Genomic DNA, 13276 nt, shown 5'->3' with positions numbered 1-13276 from the left:
TTTGTCTGACTTGTCGTTGTGTTTTACGACTTGTTAATTTGTTTTCAGATTTGTCGTTGTGTTTTTTTTATTTGTTAATTTGTTTTCAGATTTGTCGTTGTGTTTTTTTTTTTTTTTTGTTATTTTGTTTTCAGATTTGTCATTGTGTTTTCTGACTTGTTGATTTGTTTTCAGATTTGTCGTTGTGTTTTTTTATTTGTTAATTTGTTTTCAGATTTGTCACTGTGTTTTTTATTTGTTATTTTGTTTTCGAAATTGTTATTGTGTTTTCTAACGTGTTAATTTGTTTTTAGTCTTTCTATTGCATTTATAAATTTGTTCGTTTTGTTTTCAGAATTATTGTGGTTTGTTTTGCACTTCTCGGCCACCTTAAAATTGGACTAAACCGCTCTATTCATATGGATTTGTTTTACGATCTCTTTATGAACTTTTCGAAGCATCAAAGTAGTACTTGTGTAGACTGTCAGTGGACGGACCGAAGTCTCTCAGATTTAATTACAAATATCTTCATTTGTGTTCCGAAGATGAGCGAAAGAAATCCCACAAGACACATTTTCAACAGGAAGTTGCATCATCTGGATCTTCTGAAGTCAATGGACCATGGGTGCTTCTTAATATCCCTCCTCGTCTCCTCCAGGGGGGCAGTGTTTTCGGAAAACATTGAAGCTTCCCCGGGCGCCTCCATTGATTAGCGGACCCCCACCTGCTGTTAGCATTCCATTAGTCTCAGCCTCAGACGTCACGCCCACACAACGTTGGCTAAACGTCTGATGCATATGGTACGCTTAACTGGAAACACTTCAGGAATGTCGAAGTCGTCATCTGATTGGTTGAATTTTATCGGATTTCCGGGGGGCGCGAGTGTCGCGTTTATTTTCGGTCCGCCGGGAAACAAATGTCATGACGCCAAAACCCCTCATGGAAGAAGAAAGCCGTTGTTTTTACAACTGAGACAATGAGCGCTTACCACGATCAACTAAACGCTGTATTTTCAAAAGTATGTGAAGTTCGCGGCTCCATTGATGCAGTAAACTTGCACAAGGTTCTTGAATGAATAATTTATTAGATGCACGCCGGTCTGTTATTGTAGGGACATCAACATTATATTGTCACGCCCCTAAATATGACGCGGTACAAAACAAACTGTGATTGGTTGTGTTACATGTCAGTCAAACGTCCTCTTGGGCGGTCCTTGGCCAAGAAATGCTGCGATAGAGTCCAGACCTTCTGCCGTCAGTCTGAAGGTCTGGCTATGCGAGACTAGCATTCCATTGACTCCCATTCATTTTGGCGTCACTTTGACAGCGAATAACTTTACATCTGAGGTGTTTAAAGACTCCATTTGTCCATTATTTATTTCTAAAGAAACACGAAAATGTATAAAAGGCTCCATTACCTTGTATCTTACGTTATGGCCCCGTAGAAGCAGTTTTTGTAAAAATAGGCTAACGATTGCGTCATAACCACGCGACTCTCTGTCGCACAGTAGAGAATTACCATATGGACAGGAGGAGAAGTTCGCGGGCAATCGGGGGGACGTGGAGGCGAAATGACAAAGTAATTAATCAGAATACTTAGCAAAAGTTGCTCCTGCTCCTAGCTCATGGACACATCCTGGCACAGCTACTAGTAGACAGATGGGTTGCTCACGTCACATCTACGTCGTCAAGCTCAGTTTGAGTCTGCGCAGTACGCTCAGCCATCAGGAAGTGAGAGCTTCTAATTGACTTCACTTTTCTCAGTTGAAACCTATGGGGTCGCTGTGTCCAGTTTATATACTATCTATGGTCTCCTCGCTCCTCCGTCCTCCATCCTATGACCCGGAAACCGATCGAGCTCAGCCATCTTGAAGGACATCTCAATTCTCTTATTGCACCGCGAGGAGTCGAGGATCGAGGAGTGAGGAGGCTTCCTGATGAGTCATGAGCGATCCACCGTATCCCAGCAAACGTGATGCACGTAGAAATTCTCCTCCCCCTTCACATCGGTCACAATAATTTTAATTTATACTTTACCTTTGCAGTTTATATAAACCACACATCTCACATATTTCAACAGGGTATCTTGCTTTATTATTATTTATTATGAATTTCTTAAACAACTTCAACAATACAAGGGAAGATCCTTTGAGCGCAGCTGATGACGCTATTAAGTGACGCTCGAGTGATCAAGTATTCCAATGTATAAAAAAGCTTTCATTCGATTCCTCCGTCCTCTTTTTCTTTCCTTGCAGCCTTCCCTTGCATCCTACAGGGGGAGGAGCTGAGACACGAGGAAAGGGAACGAGGGTGCACAAATAAGAATTGAGAAGCACCCCATTATTAAGTCCTCTCATTTTAATTTCTGTATATTTGATGAAATTGTAACGATTGGGTCAGCCTCAACATACTGTCCTGTTACCTAAATTATTTCTTAGATTTCATTTGTTTATTTTAAAAACATTAACTTTTGGTATGTCACTAGAACTTTTTCAGTGTCTTCATGCTATTAGTATGTATGCTATGTGGCCATATGCCATGTATTTAACTTTTTGCTTAAAAACTCAATCCTGTTAATTATATGAAAAATAACAGGAGTGAGTTAAAGTAACAGGAATAAGTAGAGTCCTCTGTTTTGTTGATTTAATACTGTAAATATTATAAATATTGATATGATACTATTCACCTGAATTATGAGATTTAAGGTTGCAATTACTTATATTGTAGACATTCGCATTAGTTTTACAATGTGAACACCATACTTCCAGGAAGCCACTCCACAACGAAGTGACTTAAACGTTTTGTCTTTGTCTTTCTTATATTTTGTAGAAGATGGAGAGAACCAATACTATGCAGGTGCCAAAAACACCCACCTATGGCATATTGCAATCAGTGATGCGCGGGTCAATGTATAAACAACCCGGACCCGACCGACGTTTTCAACTAACCCGCCCGCAACTCGGACCGCAAAAAAAAAAGAAAGAAAATATTGTACCCGACCCGCTTCCTGACCCGCATTTTTTAAAAGTAGGCTAGTAAATGCATAGCAAGAAATACACATGACAAAGCCAGCACTTTGGTCATTATCTTTCATTATTTCGGCAACTTTGCTCTTTCTGTTTGTGTATTTGCGGAGCTTCCACTCCCCAGTCTTCACCTTTTCTCTTGCCGCCTCCATCTCTACCTGCAGACTGAGCTCGTGCGTCATCTTCGCGCCAGTTATTCAGCCAATAAAGTGTAGGCCTATGTATTTCATAGAAAATTGCATGTGAGCGGAGTGGAGCGGGAGCAAGCGGGCGGATCTTGGACAGAACGCAGAGCGGCATTTTTAAAAGGATGGAGCGTCGCCCTATTTCCCGCTCCAATTTCGCTCCGCGCACACCAAGATTCTGAAGCATGCTCAGTCAAGCCTGACTCAGTCTACTGTTGATGACTGCAAGATGGATTCTATTTTCAGTCAAAACTCGGCTCAATAATGGAGTTCAAAAAGTAGGCTACTTCAAAAAGGAAAATAAGAAGTCATACAGGTGTAAAACTAACTATTATGTGGTAGAAGAAAACGACATCGTTTCAGTCAGTAGGCCTAAAGATTAATTTTGGAATCTAAAAAGACACATCTCTCGAAAACATGCAGTGTGATATGTGAACACGCTGGGAAGAAAGCAAAAGGTTAGCAAATTGAATACGGTAACTTAAAGTGTAGCCTAAATTAAATACAGCGTAAAATGCAAACAATTGATACAAGCCCATTTAAATTTTAATCCTGCGCGCTGCGCACAAGTTCAGTTATAAGAATGTTGTCCTAATAGTTAATTTAGCCTAGGCCTACTTTTAAAACGTTTATGTATATTTATTTTATATTTTTGTTTATATAAATTTTATTTATATTATTAGGCCCATTTATTCGTTTTATTTTACAGCAGTTTGTGTGTACAATGGATATAAGCCCATTTAAATTTTAATCGTGCGCGTTGCACAAAAGTTAACTTATCAAAATTCTGGCCTAATAGTAAATTTACTTTTAAAATTTTTATGTAGGCTATATTTTTGTTTATATAATTGTTATTCATATTATTAGGCCCATTTATTCGTTTAATTTTACAGGACTTTGTGTAGGCTATATTCCTTCTTACATAGGCCTAATTTGTCATTTGAAATAAAACATTTCTATTTGAAAAATGTTGTTGTTGCTCATTAGTTCTTTAGGAGGTAAGGCTGTGGTCTAAGCTACAGTGATATAGGCTACATGTAGATTTTTTTTCCCCTTTTTGGAGCGAGCGGGGGGCGATTTGAGTGGAGCGCGGATCAAACTGCGTTGAGCGCTGATCGAGCGATAATGAGCGGAGCGGCCTGATGTAGCTTTGAGCGGGGGAGCGGGGAGCGGAGGGGTGGACAGTTCCGTGAGCGATGAGCGAAGATTCTCACCGCTCCACTCCGCTTATGCTCTCTATACTACTATATAAATTACAAAGGTTTAATTGGCATCTTTATTTCAAACGACCCGACCGACCGCGACCCGAATATCATTAAAAATATTTTTGGATGACTCGTAACCGCGGGTAACCGCGGGTGACCGCAGGCACCCGCTCATTTCGGATCAACCCGCGCATCACTGATTGCAATGGAAGGAGCGAAACACACCCGCAACCCTCTCTTTTTTGTCTTAACTTCCCTCTTTCTCCCTCCCTCTCTCTTCTTCTCTCTCTCCTTCTTTCTCTTTCCACCTCCTTCGCTGTGAAGTAGGCTACTACCAACGCTATCTCACGACCAATTCGTACGAATTCGTACGAATGATAAAAAGTTGGCTAATTCGTACTAATTCGTACGACCTCACTCGTACGAATTTGTACGATTTGTCTAAACCCACGTGATGGGTAGGTTTAGGGGCGGGGTCAGGGGTAGGTCATTCGTATGAATTCATACGAATTGGCCAATTCGTCAAATATGTACGATTTTGCAAAAATCGTACTAATTCGTACGAGTCAGGTCGTATGAATTCGTACGAATAAGCCACTTTGTAGAATTTGTACGTTTTCCCGTGAGATCGGGCTGCTACTACTAGCACATAGTAGGCTACATCACTTCAACACAGAAATCTTATGCACACACACACAGAGGTGGCGTCAGACGATTTTTCCGGGGCTTCTGCCCCGAATGTTTGTAAACCTATATGTAACCCCCCGAAATCATAAGTTGCCTTATTTCATTGTGCTATGGCTTTGCTGCTGTCTCTGACTGGTGATTGTTGAAATCGGTCTCTCACACAGAGACGCACCAGGCACCACGTGAGTGATTTAAGCATATCCTAGAATATCTCCAGGATTTACGCGCAACAGCAAACAATCTCACAGCAATTAAAAATAATAATAAATAACGCAGTCAGCACCGCCGCACAGTCCTCTGTCAGACCAGATGTTGTCAGGCTATATGTCAGTAAAACTCAGGAAAAAGAACTTCCTGTCGTGTCCGCCGTTTGCTCGCGGCGAGCACTCTATATCACGCGCAAATGCGGCGCGCCCTGTATCACGAAAAATAAACTACGAGCATGTAACGTGGTGTTCTGTCGGCAATTAAGTATTGAAATAACCAAAAGGGAGATTAAAACTGCGTCAAAACTCTGTGTCGGGGCTTTTGTATTCCTTTGTAGGATTTTTTTTTATTAAAATACGCCTTTATTTAATTTTTTACAAGCAGAAGATGGACGCATATTTTCTCATTCCTGTTACCGAAACTCATGTGCCATTTAAAAAGCATGTTTAAAAGTATTTCAATTTAATTCCTTTGTTTTCCCCACAAGAAAGTGTTTATTTTAAAGAAATTGTTGGTTATATGTTCAAATAATTTATATTTGACAAAAAAAATCACTAGGCTATAAGTTGCCTGAGATTGACCAATACATATTTTGAATAGTTATATATGTGTAGTATTAGATTCAGTGTTGAAAAAAAGATTTTAAAAAATAAGTTTAATTTTGAAGAGTTACAACAAGCAAATGTCACCCATTCGGTGGAATGGCCCATTTAATGCTCTATTCAAGGATTTCATCCGGTCCCTTTCCACAGGTGTATTAATCAAGCACAATTCAGTCTGCATTCATAATCTAGGTGCTTGATTTTATACACCTGTGGAAAGGGACCGGATGAAACCCGAATAGATCATTAGATCCACGGACCTGCTGCATATTTAAAACTTGACTGAAGAAGGAAAAGCTGTTGGCCGTTGTGACAGTAGGGGAGAGCGGGGAACAACGTAATGTAGCTGGTTTTAAAAAAAATATATAAAATGTAATGAAGATTATTAGTGATCTTCATCAGAACTTAATTTATTTTTTTGTGTTTTCATATTTGTGTTCTGAGTTATAATCAGGTACAATGTACATAATTCTAGTGGGAACCATTAATGCAGAATATTGTTTTATATGGGGCACATAGAGGCATAAAGTCCGATAAAGTCAAGGGAGAAGCCCACAATATGCTATTCTATTATATACTTTTATGAATTCTATTGAGAAAACATGATAAAAAGGTGAATTAAGACTGAGAGTCAATGTTCAGAAATTACTAATAATTAATATGTTTTGAACTGCTGTGTTCGTGGTCAAACTCAAAAATTTGTTTTATTTTTAATTATTAAAAAAATGCCATTCTTTTATATGAAAAAGTTAATAATTGTATTTTATTGATAAAATATTTTAGTTTGTCTTGTATATTTGTTTGATTATATCAGATAGTATTTTAATCTGTCATATGGTCATGTTACAATGTGCCCATCACATGTTACAATGTACTCCACCTATGGGGCATTTTGTCACATTTAATTATTTCGGGGTAGGCTATAACGCTATATCAAGAAAAAAGTATATGCTGTATTAATAAAACAAAACTACATAATTGTACTAGACATGTGGGAAATTAATGTGGGAAAAATAAATACTCTGAACCCTAAGTACATTTACACAAACTGAGAAAGTCAAAAAGCGTAACTTTGTGCCCCGCTATCCCCTATTTCACCTATATTACACAAACTCGCGTATATATCACGAGGTTGAATCCAGTTATTCATTAGTCAGCAACTTATTGATTATGACTAGTGGAAAATTACATTTCCAAGGATACCCTGGTGAAGGAGAAGGAGAAGGAGTAGTCTATCCTTCCTTCGCCGTCCGTGTAGATTTTTGAATAGGATTGATAGGGACTGCTGACGACAGACCGGCGGCGACGTCACAGCGAGTTCACGGTAGGAAACCTGACGGCGACGTGGCGACGGCGTACGCTATATGAGAAAATATCGCCTTAAAAGACGGCTGATACGTCGTCTCCATGTAGGTTAGGCTATATCGCCTTTAAAAGCATTTAAAAGTTTGCATTAGTAGATGTATTTGTTTAGAAAAAAAGATGTAGCCTTTTAGTCAACTTATTTCCCAACAAGTGGCAATACTGTTTCATATTTGACATATACTGTGTGTGTGTGTGTGTATATATATATGTGTGTGTGTGTGTGTGTGTGTGTGTGTGTGTGTGTGTGTGTGTGTGTGTGTGTGTGTGTGTGTGTGTGTGTGTGTGCCTTTATTAGCTGTTACGTTTGTGTTGAAGTGTAGTTCACTTTGCTCAGAGAGGGACAACTTGTTCTTGGCTGCCAGAAAGAGAGTATATGGGATATTAACGACTGTAAAAATAGTACCTATATGTTTCAGATGACTAATTTACAATATTAAATGTAAATAAATGAAACTAAGAAAACAATTTAATACATTACTGAAAATACGTTGAAAGATGTTTTTGAACAACTGAAATGTAAATTTAAGAATGTATTGGTTTACTTCTAATGAAAAGTATAATAATAAAAAAATAAAAAAAATAAAAAAAAATTCACTTCATCTGGACTGAAGTATCCAAGCTTGCTCACGATGGAATGAGCATAAATACTTCTGTGCATTTGGAAATGTATATGGTCCAGAGCTTGATTTTCCTGTTGTGAATAATCAAGCATGAAGTACTTTGGCTCCCAATGCAGGTTCCACTCTTTCAGGATGGTAAGAGCTTCAGCTATCGCTGTGGTTGTCTCGTTTTCACATATAAACTCAGCAACCGGTTTGTAGCCAACATTAGTCCGAACAACAACCAGAAACAGGGGCAATGCATATTTGGTGGTTCTGTATGTGGCATCACGTAGGACCATATCTCCATAACGCTCAAGTAAATGCTGCTGTTGTATATTTTGATGAATAATCAAGAATGTTTCTTGTGATGTGGTCATCTCCAGTGTGTGTTTATCCTCAAAATCAGAGTCTTTGGAAATCCATTTCTTTGTGCATTCCCTTCAACATGCATTTATGTCTGATGTCTGTAATTCTCTGTGCACTGCCTAAAGAAAAACTGGGCACCTGAATCTGTCCATTTCCATTCATCAGTTTTATTTTCCAGTTGCGTTTGCTCAAAGCCAGAGTATTTTCCAGCAAGTACAGCCTGATGCACATGGTTTTGAATAACATGGCTTGATGGGTAGTAATATGATGGGTCCTGTGGGTATGGTAGAACACTTCCCATGCCTGAAAGCTCTTTTTGGACAAAGGTTTTCAGAACCTTCTTCAGGAAAGGGACAGGGGTCATTCCAAGTGAAACATATCCATGTATTTTGTCACGCACCCGCTGATGGATCTTATTTGAGAAATGACAGTTTTCTGAAATGTTGTGCTTTTTGTGTGCTTCTGCCAAAGGTGTTTTGACATGAATTACTTCAGAAGTGGCAGTGGAGTTATCTTTTATTGACTCCATAAGCCTCTTTATAGCTGCTTGTTTTTCACTTCTAAAACTTTTGTCTCCAACAGCAAAGTTGTCATATCTGTCGAGAACAACATTCCATAATGAGTATCTGTCGGAAAAATATCCAAGTAGTCCCATGATGTTGCAACACCCTTACATGAGACAGAACTAAAGGGTGCACTCTTTTCACCATTACCTTTATAATGGTAATAAAGTTATACATATTAAATGAGTGCATTAAATGAGCCATGACAGTCAAATTTACCTTAATATATCTGACATATAGTTTTGCTGGGCAATCAACTTTCTTGCTGCTTTGAATGTGAAATCTTCTTCTGCTGATATATTCATGTTCAGTATACTGCAGATTGAAAGACAAATGATTTCTACACCGGTTGTGGTTTTCCAGAAGGAGTTTCAGGTCTTCATCTGAAGAAACTATGCCTGTGATGTACTCTTCTGAAGATGAACATATTTGAAAAGATGATGGAAGCCAGTCTGGTTTCGCTGATTCGCTGGTCACAGATTTAGCTGTTTTGTCCTTGAGTGTCAATGGCTGTTTAATGTTTAACAGTTTGCTCTTCATCGTCCACCAGTTCTGTCTCTAATTTGAAAAGACCGCGGGAAGAACGCTCTATACTCTGCGCATGTGCGCTGACCTGCAAATTATTCTTTTTTTTTTGGAAAGCGGTGTGATGGCCACACCATCGGATACGCCACCATCGGCACTGAAACCCTTCTACTTTAGTGAATACCGCGCGCGGCTTAGGACTTTCTCGTCCATCTTTTTTTTTTTTTTACAGTCTTATGTTTACAATCCACAGATGCATAAGGGGATTTACAAATGCACAGAAAGCGGTTCACAAATAAATACCAAGCAGAGTTTTTTTTTTACACATTTGTAAAAAAAAAAAAAAAAAAAAAAAATCATTTGCAAATCTCATTTTATTTATTTGTGAGTTTAGGAATTTTTGTAAAACTATTTACATTTATTTGTGGATCTTAATCTATTTATTTGTGAATTTGATACATTTTTGTGAATCTCTTTACATTTGTTTGTGAATCTCAATCTATTTATTTGGAATAATGCATCAATTCTAACCCCATGCCATACCAATACTTATTTTTGGTGATCTGTCCCTTAGAAATTGGACATTAAATTTACACATTAAGATATAGTTATTTTTTCAATGTTTGATTCTTAAAATAATAGCCTACATTTAATCCCTAGTCCTGATTTTTTTTTTTTTTTTAAAGAAGGAGCCACATCCCTGGGATAATTGGCATTCACGTTTACAGAGTTCTCTGAAGCGGAAGTCGTTGGGTAAACTTCAATAGTAGCGAATGGAAACTACAACAAATGTATTTTTTGCATTCCCATTTCCACCACTAGCAAAAGGAACATCCAAGACAGCTTTTATAAAACTTTCCAGAAGAGGAAAAAAAAATATTGAGAGATTGATTATGGTAGTCTCAGCCAATGCTATTAGAAACACCCACACAGGAGTTCAATATTTCATGCCAAGGTGATATAACACAATATATATAGTGACAGAGCCGGTCCTCCCTATAAGCAAAGTAGGCCCCCGTGTAGGGCCCCCGAACCACCAGACGGCCCCCTTGCATTCAAATATGATTTAATGACTAGGGCTAAAGGCTGATTTCTTCTGCCACTGCGTCGGACTTACGCCTCTACGCTGTAGGCTACTACGCATTGGTTTTCATACTCCTGCATCGTTGTCCGCGTTGACGCGCGATTACACATGCAGAGGGAGCATGTGAAACCGAGGGAGCGGTTCAAACAGACCAATCACAGCGCTTGCGTCCGCGTAGAATTGACGCATTGTTACATTTTTGGAGGGGTGCACGTCAGAGGACGCCCAAGGGTACGCGTGCTACACAAAGCCTATGACGTAGCTACGGCGTGAGTTCGACGCAGAAGAATAAATTGGGCTTTTAGTGAGTAATAGAATCTTAGTTTAGTTCTTGTAATTTTCTTCTTTTTTTATTGTATTACTAACTGTTTCAACTCACTGTTGTTTGTTAATAACTGGAAACATGTCAATAGTTTGTGAAAAGGGTCCATTGTAAATACAAAATAAAAATAAAAACACATAAACTTGTTTGCACATAAACTTAAGTCATCTCTGTTCCATCAGAGAAACAAAAAAGTAGCCTATTGTGTTTTCTAGTCTGATTTGGTCACAGCATTACAAAACATTCTGAGATGTTCTTTTCTGTGTGAAAGTAAAAGTTGCCTTTAATAGTGATAGGATAAAGTAATCTTCCCCCTAAGAATGCACGCTGAGGACATCTGCTAATTAAAGCAGCATATGGAAAGATTCAAACAAATGAGCTAAATATACAATATCCTTAATAAATCGTTTGCAAAACATCTGTTTAGTCAATGCATCCAAACATTCTCGCTGAGTGCAATATAAAACTGTAAAAACAGCTATGTTGATTAAAATAACTTTTTTAATAAAATTCAATTTATTTCTGTAATGGCAAAACTGAGTTTTCAACAGCCATTAGTGTCCTCATTTTGAACACACTGGCTTAAAAGAACTCCAAGATACAGACAGAAATGTCAAAAATGTTACAATCATCTCCGGTCTCCTAGGCCATATTAGCCGTCTACCAGAGTCAACGAATCAAACACTCTGCTTAAAACCCCCACATTGACGTTAAGTAATTTACCTGTCAAAAGCAATCTTGTAGTCTGTTTTGAAGTTCTCTCTCTCTCTCTCTTTCTTTTTTTTTTTGAAAGACGAAAACAGCTTAACCCAGCACGGTCTCGTGTCTTCCAGACTGCCATTTCACTCAACAACAACAACAACAACACAAAAAAAAAAAAAAATGAAAGAAAATAAAGCACTTTTAATCAACACGTAAAGTAAACTCATAAACTGAAAAAGAGAATGCGAGATTATCGTTATATCGTTACAATTTTATCATTGTTTTGTTATTATTTTGGGAACCAAACAAGAACGTTATATTCTAACCTTCCTAGAATGTTTTTAGAAGGGGATAGCGGGGCACAACCTAACGCTTTTTGACTTAGCCTATTAAGTTTGTGTAAACCTAATTTTGAATTTGAATTTTACCTACTTAGGGTTCAGACTAAGTATTTATTTGTTCCCACATTAATCTCACACATGTCAAGTACAATTATGTGGTTTTGTTTCATTAATACAGTGTGTACTTTTTTTCTTGATATAGCCTACCCCGAAAGAATGGAAGTGAAATGTGACAACATGCCCCATTGGTGGGGTACAATTGTAACATGACCATATGACAGCTTAAAATGTTATCTGATCTATTATCTAATCAGAAAAATATACAAAGCAAACTAAAATATTTTCTCAACAAAATACAATTATTAACTTTTTTTATGTAGTTTTTTTAATAATTAAAAATAAACAAATGTTTCAGTTTGACAACAAACACACCGGAAAACACAGCTATGCCGCATAGTTCAAAACATTTTTATTTTTTCATGGTTTTTCATAAAGGTATAGAATAGAATAGCATAGTTCTAATAGGGGCACATTGTAATGCAGGGTTAAAACATGCACAACTGGGATTTAAACCCGGCTAGAGTCTTCGGCTAGTTAGATCAGCATTAAAGGGGTGGTTGAATATGATTTCACTTTTCTATTCTAACTTTAGTTAGTGTGTAATGTTGCTATTTGAGCATAAACAACATCTACAAAGTTCCAACCAAGTTCAATTTTAACATGCAATATAAAAATATCTGGGGTATTTTGAGCTAAAACTTCACATACTGGGGACATCAAAGACTTATTTTACATCTTGTGAAAAGGGCATTATACCACCCCTTTAAAGAACTATCTCAACTGTTAAATAACAGATATAAGATTAAAATAATATCAGATTTGTCTAATTTTAAATAAACACAAAAAACAGAGATGAAAAATTAACATAAGTTAAAAAAAAAATACTTTTGCTATAGTTAAAAAAATGTTCAGTGATATTTTACAAAGATTTCGGAAATTTGGATCATTATTTTTCTCTATATGGTAACTAGTAAATACAATAAGTTTCATCATGCTAGTATGTGTAGTATTTCAAACAAGTGTGTTACAACTAGCTCCGCGTTAGGTTGTGCCCTGCTCACCCCTTTTAAATTATAATTAGGCCTACTGTTCCTAAATTCTAATAATACTATTTTGAAATTCATGTGATTCATGACTTATGTTAACAATTAAACAATGTATCAACAAACATACAAATTGTGTGCTCATATTGATTTACTATTAATGTTCTGGGAACATTCTGGGAACCAAAACCTAATGTTCCCAGAACATTCCAAAAAATATTAGCTACAGGTAGTTCTTGTTTTATACTCTTGTTACCAGATGTGTCTGTTAAAACAAAGAAGTCAGACGGCACTACAAAATGGCTGACACCATATTTAGGAAATGGAGTGTGATGAGTGTAAGTGATGAAAATGCTTTATAATCATCATAACCTTTCTGTCTTTAAATATTGCCTGTAAAGCTCTGCATTGAA

Source organism: Leuciscus leuciscus (assembly GCF_965113295.1).
Source record: "Leuciscus leuciscus genome assembly, chromosome: 3".
Taxonomy (NCBI): domain Eukaryota; kingdom Metazoa; phylum Chordata; class Actinopteri; order Cypriniformes; family Leuciscidae; genus Leuciscus; species Leuciscus leuciscus.
Note: the sequence above shows the minus strand (reverse complement) of the source record.